Below are 7,363 nucleotides of genomic sequence, written 5' to 3'. Positions count from 1 at the left end.
GAGAGGCAAGTTGCATCATATGGTAAAGAGCCTGCTAAGGCATGCTAGGAAATTTCTGTTTATTCTATTCCCATTAGATAGTATGGCATGTTTTATATACTACAAGAGACATACAGAACAAACATTTGGAAATAATTCATAATCCATAAGGCCACGAATCACTTCTATTATTATCACTTCTATTCTGGTACTTGTGTAGCCTTTCAGATTTTTCTGTACGTGCATTTCTTTCTCCTTTCTTCTCCCAGAGACATAAGAACACACATTGTTTCCCAATCACACTGTCAGCTTCATTAGTCAGTGAAGTAATTTTGCAATGAAAGTTTTTGATTTTTAAAAGAAACTATATGCTTCTGTGTGTTTATGTGAGTATAGAGAACTCAGGCCAACACACTGCATAGGAAATGCTTTTGCCTCCTGAGCCATCTCCCTGACCCCAAGAATAGTTTACAACATTTTCTTCACTGGGGCTCTTGTTGTTGTTGTTTAATCCTACCAGGAACAGTAACATGGAAAAGAGATAAAAATAGAGCTGTGTGATCAGAACAGGACTGTAGGTGTGACACCTGCCTGGACCTGTCTGACAGCCCGAGCCCATTCTAACAGCCACCATTGCACAACGTCATTCTGCAGGCCGTGCTGGGAGCCTTTGGCACCCTTCACTTAATCAGCCTGCTCAGTGGCTTCAATTCTTCCCTTTGTACATTGATACTCTATTCTTCGACCACATCCCATAATTATTTCCCAATGAAGGTTTTTGAACATTGGGGTGTGACATAATCAGGGCTATTAGCGTGAACACTCAGTGCAGCCGACTCTTACTTAACTGAAAGGCAGCTAACCACAATTCCCAATCAACCAATTTTGTTTTGCTCAACTTTGAGAATATAAAGGAACTAGCTATATGTCATGCTTGGCTGTTTCTCTGCCTCGGTTTTTCTCTCACACAGAGAATTGGGGAGCTGAGATTAATTCAACAAAAATGTCAATTATCTGTATTCTCAAAACGGTAAATCATGACTGAGAAAAATCAGAGATGAACAGAAGCGGTGAAATATACTACACACATAGGTTTAAGGCCTTTGTGCTTGTTCAAATACCAAGTCTCCTCCCCAAGTTCATCTGCTGAGTCAACACAGTAACAGTCAAGATCTCAGCAGGGCTGTGTGAAAATGTTTTAGTAAGGGAAAAAAAAAATCAGTAAACAAATTTTCTTTTTCTTTTTTTTTTTTCCCCCATAGAATAGCTGAGACAATTTTGAAGCAAAGGATTGTTGTAGGGTTTATTCTGCCTCATTTCAAGACCTGGTATGAAGTTCATCATGACCTAGGTGGTTTGGTATCCAGGCAAAGGATGGAGTAAAGGTACCCTGGGACGAAATAGAAAAGCCAGGAATAGACTCACATCTTCACAGCCAATTGATTTTCAGTAAGGTGCCAGCACAGTGAAATGTGGGAAAAGATAAAAAGATAAGTCTCGAGAAAAAGTACTGGAGGGGTTGGTTGGCTGTTGAACAAAACTGAGTCTTATCTGTTATCTCACACTATATTTGAAAATTAACTGGAAGCAGATTACAGATCTAGAGGTAAGCTGTGTGTGTATGCATATGTGTGTATGTGTGCATGTGTGTGTCTATGTGTGTTTGTGTCTATGTGTATGTGTGCGTGTCTGTGTGGTGTATATACATATGTGTACACATTTATGTGTTTGTGTGTGTGTGGAGGCCAGAGGTCAAAGTTGGGCGCCTTCCTCTCTCACCCTCTCCTTGTGTGTGTGTGTGCACGTGTGCAATCGCACAGCATCTGCATGTGAGTGAGTGAGTATTTTGCCTGTGTGCATGCAGAGGCCAGGGAAGACCCTGGCTATTTTCCTATATACTTTGTCTCGTTGCTTAGGATGGACTGGGTGTCTCATTGAATGGGATGTTCACTGTTTCAGCTGTGCTGGCTGCATATCCAGCCCTGGTATCCCTTGTCTCTACCTTGCCAGTTCTGGGGTTACAGGTACGAGCAGCCACGCCTAGTTTTCCCCGTGGCCGCTGGGGGTTCGAACTCAGGTCTTGATGCTTGCACGGCAGCTCCGCTCAGCTGTCTCTCAGTACCTATCTTATTTAATTTTTTTAATACGTCTCTCATGGATGCTGGGCTCTTAGGTGCTGGATATAAGTACACAGAGCACCCCTGCCACACACACACACACACACACACACACACACACACACACACACACACCGCTTGTTACACAGATTCTGGGCTGTGGTCTTGAACCTATGGTGTGATCTTACAGTGAATATGGGCATGAACAAGCACAAGTCATGATCCTGGGGAGATCAAACAGGTCCTCACACATCCCAGGCAAATACTTCTACACACAAAATATGGACGCCAAGATTCTGAGCTAAACCCCTAATACAGACAAAACCTTACCAAAATGAATAGTTAAAAGGCCTCAAAATCACATGTTAACCTTCAGGAGGTGGTTGTGGCAAATCCTCTTTCTTCAATCAAGAAGTCACTTGCAATCACCGATCAATTCAAACCACAGTCACCACAGAGACGCAGTCTTAAAAGCCACTGCGCACTTCTAAGCCTCTGAGCCATCTCCCCAGCTCTTTCCTCTGCTTTTAGTTTTTGTTTCTTTTTCTTTTTTAAATTTTTATGTGTTGGGAGTGTTTTGCCTGCAAGCATGTGTGTGCGCCACACATATAGCTGATTTCCTCAGAGGCAGGAAGAGAGTGTTTGATTCACTGGCACAGTAGTCACAGATGGTTGTGAACCACCGTGTAAGTGCTGGCGCTCAACCCTGGGTCCTCTGCAAGAGCAGCAAGTGCTCCTAACTGCTGAGCCATCTGCACCCCCCCCCTTTGTAAAAACTCCTCCTTCTAGGACTGTTTAGATGGTTCTGTCTGGAAAGTGTTTGCTCCAAGCTTGGTGACCTGAATTCAATCCAGGATCTACACGCAGGAAAGAGAGAAATGAATGATTCCTGTAAGTCACCTCTGACCTCCACAGGCATACATGTACACACACATACACATGAACACAAGGAAATGAGAAAAAAAATCAGCTGGGTGTGGCGGCCCATGCCTTTAATCCCAGTACTTGGGAGGCAGTGGCAGGTGGATCTCTGAGATCAAGGCCAACCTGGTCTACAAAGTTAGTCCAGGACAGCCAAGGCTACACAGAGAAACCCTGTCTCAAAACCAAGCCAAGCCAAGCCAAGCCGAACTGAACGGAACCGAAACGAACCGAAACGAAACAAAACAAAACAAAAATCATCCTTCTAGCCACACAGGAGCTTCACATTTAATAGCAGAACTGTGACAATTACTAGTGTGTTAGGGCTTTTTCTCATTCTTGGGACCAAGTGCGTGGCAAAAAATAACATGAAAGGATGGGTTTATCTTGGCTTACAGTTTAAGAAGAAATGTAATCCATCATAGTGGCAAAGGCAGAGTGGCAGAGTGCAGGGTGGCTGATCACACTGCTACTATAGTCAGGAAGCAGAAAGACAGAAGGAAGTGGAGACAAATCTCAGGCCCACCCTCATGACTCACTTCCTCCAGCAAAGCTCCACCCCTAAAGTTCCAGCATCTTCCTCAACATCTCCACCTAGTGGGGGCTAAGTGTTCAGACATGTGAGCCTGTGGGGGACATTTCACAAACAAACCACCATAGCTAGTCTCAAGTAAAGTTTGTGTTTATGGGTTTTGTTGGACACAGGGCCTGTGTGTGGTGTTAGGCAAGGATTCTATCACTGAAATGTAGCCTCAGCCATGTGTTTTTGAGACCGGGTCCAGGCAGACAGGTCCTGGTCTCTCTAAGTTGTAATCAATCCAGCTGTCTCAGCCTTCTGAGTAGCTGGGATTATATAGGCCCAGCTATGTTTCTTATAGTCTTTTGTTATTTTGCAATGATTATTTTTGAGACTGAAAAATAACCTGGGAACATCTTTTCCTCGTTGCCTTCCAGACAGTGATCAAAACCATTTGTCACACCTTTAATGCCTACCAATTAGCCTACATATTTTACCAATCTCCTTTTTGGGATCCCTTCCACTTGCCTCTAGAATCAATGCCATGGGCAGGGTTTGTGCCTCTGAGTCCCAGGCCCTGAACTCAGAAGGGCTCCTCACTTAGTTCAGTCCCCCACTGCCGCCATCTTGAAATGCCTACACATTTGTTGCACAAAAGGCTCTGTGTTATTATTCCTTGTAAAGTCTCCAATGTAGGTATTCTGTCCCTGAATACAGGATGCTCAGAAGCAGAGTTCTCTTTCCAGAACCTTAATGCCTGTGACCAGAGCCACAGTGTCTGCTTATTCTCTTTCCTAGAAGGGAGACAGTTGAAAGACCATGTTCGCCTTGAGACTATAAATGTGCAAATCAGTCCTGGACAGGTTCTGCAGCTTGTCAGATATACTCAGATGTTAGGGGCAACACCAGGGCACCTCACATGACTCTTACTTAGAAGGTTACTTTGCTTCTGCTGAGTTGGAAGTGTTCCTTCAATACTTGTTGCTGTCCTTAGACAAAGTGGTTTAGTATCCAGCAGAGTTGGTTCATTTTGTTACTTATTCATTAAAGAGACCTCTAGGGAGCCTGGTGTGTGGTGGCACATGCCTTTAATCCCAGTGCTCAGGGAGGCAGAAGCAGGTGGATCTCTATGAGTTCAAGGCCAGCCTGGTCAACAGAGTGAATCCAGAACAGCCAAAGCTACATAGAGAAACTCTGTCTTGAAAAACCAAGAGGGAAAGGGAGACAGGGAGGGTGGGGGAGAGGGTGAGGGCGAGGGCGAGAATCACTCATCCACTAAAGAGACCTTTGGGGGCACACACAGGTCCACAGCAGGAAGGCTTTTTTGCTTGTCATGTGACCTAATTGACTTCCCAAGCCTCAGTTTCCCCTTCTGTGACCAGACAATGATTATACTCTAGCTTAGTTATGAGGAATCTTGAGTAATGGATCTGGTGTTTGATGTATAAAGCGAACATCTAGCAGATATTTCTTCCCTCTCTCTTTTCTTCAAGACTGTGCAAATCCCAGAAGGGTTCAGCCAGCTGTGGGCAGCCCAGGCCACAAGAGCAGACCTTGGAACAACTGGAGAGCCCACAGAGGAAAAGACGCTCACTGCTTTCTTCTCTCCGGGAGGAATTTTGAGGGAGGCTGGGAAGGATGCTCCTTATAAGAAGTCTCAAGGCCGATGTCTGCTCTCTGGAACATCCCTACGCTCTGTGATTAACATTTAATAAGTTCCCAAGAAGGCTTTGAAGATAATAATATGTCTGCACCTTCCTTTCAACTGGTGATCTGGAAGGGATACCTTCATGTCTGCCATGGAACAGGAAGGCTTTTGCAAGGAGCCGGGACTAGCTCCTTATCTTGGAAAAAGCAGGCTCTTTGTGAAAATTTAGGCTGCATCCCCTGCAAGCTGTGACACAAGCAAGAGAGTATATAGTAATGATGCCTAACAATATCTGTGTCCTGTCCTTCAGTTTATGACATTTCGACAAACAGCTGCCAGATCCACTCTCCCAATTATACCTTGCTATACCTCGCGAGGCGATGATGAAGTTCTCATTCCCATGATACAGAGGGGAAGCGAGGCTCAGCAGAGGGACTCCAGGGGCTTGTCTCATTCAAAACCTAGCAGGGATGTGTCAGGGCCAGGATCCCTGGACACAATACTAGGAGCCCTCTGTGCCCACCAGAGCCTCTCTAACTGTCCAGCCAAGCTGTCCCGAGCTGCAAGCCCTCAGATGTTGGCAGCTTCCAGGGTAAAGAGGAGCGTGTGGGTGGCACTGACTGACTCGGCCATATTGGCAGGCCAGGGCTCCAGCCTGCTACACAGTAGTCACATTCACTGAATTCCAATGATCTGGTCACTTGAGATAATACAGCCCCTCGGGGTGGCCGCATCAGGGGTCAGATCTGTCCCTTTCCCCCACTTAAGGACGTGTCTGTCAGCTCCTTCCTCTTCTGCAGGACTGACATTTTATTTACCTTAGTGCACAAAATGCTGCTCTGTCCACATTTCTTGACCCCTCTATCTACAGCTCCCTTCTGCTATAGCACAGTTCTTGGCTCCTTGTTTTTCAGGGACTTGCACTCATTCAGCAACCAATCCTTTCCTTCGCCCACCCCACCTCCAAACCTCTCTATGCAAACTCTTCATTCCTCTCCTTGCCTTAAACTCTTCTTGCATATCCTGTGCTGAATTTGCCCAAACTTCTCTGCATTTCGTGATTCTGGATGCCGCAATCCTGGGTCTCCTCCTCCACCATCTTTGCTGCATGGTCTTGCTTGGCCTGACCTCTGAGAATATAGTACCCTGTATCCCAGTCCTGGGATTCCCCTCTCTCATTGTTGGACACACACTCTCATTTCTTAGGTGTTCTAATTTATGTCCCTGGATATCTCACCAGTCCAGATTGCCATTCCTAGCTAGTTGCTCTGTATTACGTGCCGTACTCATGTCCAGTGTGACCCAGGTGTTGATTTTTATCCCTGCATCTGCTTACAGCAAACCCCAGTGATGGACTCCACCTTTATCCATTGTATCATTCTTGGTCCTCTTTTTTTTTTTTAATCACATTTATATTCATTCCAATGTTGGCACCACCTTAAAAATAGATTTATCAGGGCTTAAAGCAATGGTTCAGTAATTAATGTCTGTTACTCTTCCAGAAGATCCAAGCTTGGTTCCCAGCATCCATGACTGGTGTGTGTGTGTGTGTGTGTGTGTGTGTGTGTGTGTGTGTGTGTGTGTGTGACAACTGTCTGTAACTCCAGCTCCCCTAATGTCCACAATTTGCACAGAATATAAATTTGTGTGAAGTTTACCTTATACGTGCCTAACTAACTATTCCAGCCAACCCCAAGGGTCTGTGGCGGGCTTAGAATATGTCCGAAGATCTGCTTTCCTCATCTCTCTCCGGCTCTAGGTCAAAATCCTGAGAGAGCTGATAACTGCACATACAGGCAGACTCAGTGGGAATCAGGAGAACTCTGAGCATATGGCACCAGCTGATCCCCCATGACTTCCTCCTCCCCTGCTGAGAACCCAGGATGTTGGCCAAGCACAGAGAACTTCAGCAAACGACCAGGCTGTCTGTAAATCTTGGCTAAACCTCAGGTCTTCAGGCCAAGAAGACCTTCAACAATTAGGCCTTGCCCATCCCTCTGATCCCACAAGCTGCCTCTCACCCACTAACCTCAGGCCACATTGGCCTCTTCAGTTTCTCAAACACTCCACCTGGGTTGTGCCTCAAGGTCTTTTTAATCTCCCTAAAATCTGTTTGTCTCTTCTCTTCTCTTCTCTTCTCTTCTCTTCTCTTCTCTTCTCTTCTCTTCTCTTCTCTTCTCT

Source organism: Psammomys obesus, unplaced genomic scaffold, assembly GCF_907164565.1.
Source record: "Psammomys obesus unplaced genomic scaffold, mPsaObe1.curated_primary_1811, whole genome shotgun sequence".
Taxonomy (NCBI): domain Eukaryota; kingdom Metazoa; phylum Chordata; class Mammalia; order Rodentia; family Muridae; genus Psammomys; species Psammomys obesus.
The sequence above is the reverse complement of the archived record's forward strand: the minus strand, read 5'-3'. Positions refer to the sequence as shown.